The following is a 996-nucleotide window of genomic DNA, read 5'->3' as shown; positions in this document are numbered from 1 at the left end:
GTATGCAGAGAAAGTAATCTGCATTATAACTACTGAGATAATATCTAAAGTTCTGGGGTTCTAGTGCTTCAGCTCTGATGTAATCTTTCAAGCTCCAGGAAGTCATAGCCTCCCTCTTGAGGCTCTATCCTAGCTAGCAGTGCGGAGCATTGACTCTGCTCCTTGTCTTGTCTCTACCCAGCTCACATTAAGCAGCAGGTGTAGGTTACCAGGGAAACATGCATGCCACCTTCAAAGACTCACCAGCACCTCAGCTAGGCCAGTATACATTGCTTAAGGTCCATTGAAAGGATAAAGAGAGGTCCTAGGCAGCTCTGTACAAGTCAGTACAAGGAAGTAGGGTCAGGCTCAGTCAATGGAGACCATCGCTCTTTCAAGGAGAGCTGCTTAGGTAGTCCCCAAGTGGACTTTTCATCACATTATTTGATTATTTTTCTTCCTGGATAACTTGTTCCAGTTAATTTCTAAATTGTGACCTGAATAATACCAAATTGTAGATAACTACCTTTTTTTGTAGTGTTTCTTAGCATGGCTTGGCAGGCATTTTGGAATGTTTTGTCACTATATTTACATAATGGTTACCTTCCTCGAGGGGAATTGGCATACATACCTACCACACTTACTTGTACTTCCCTCATCTGCATCTTTAGATCCCATTTCAAGAGCTGTTTGCTATTAGCATTTAGCTCTTTAAATTATTTTTATTACATCTATAAATATCGTATTGTCTGCCTCGTATAAGAACTCAAAAGAGGAATTACATATAGAAAGGTACAACACAAATAAAAGGAAAGCAAGAACTTGAGGATTGGATAATGAGGAGTGGGCAAGGAGAAAAGCTGGGAAACATAACGGGGCAAAGCTATGCATTTGTACATACAAGGTGGGTGGGGCAGTGATCCTGGGGGACATCAGCTGGTTTTTGAGATTAGCGGTTGGCTGGTGGGATTCTCACCCTGATTAACTGTATATGCAGGTGCATGTGAGCCAGGTGGC

The sequence above is a fragment of the Octodon degus genome, unplaced genomic scaffold, assembly GCF_000260255.1.
Source record: "Octodon degus isolate 3935 unplaced genomic scaffold, OctDeg1.0 scaffold00118, whole genome shotgun sequence".
Lineage (NCBI taxonomy): Eukaryota > Metazoa > Chordata > Mammalia > Rodentia > Octodontidae > Octodon > Octodon degus.
Note: the sequence above shows the minus strand (reverse complement) of the source record.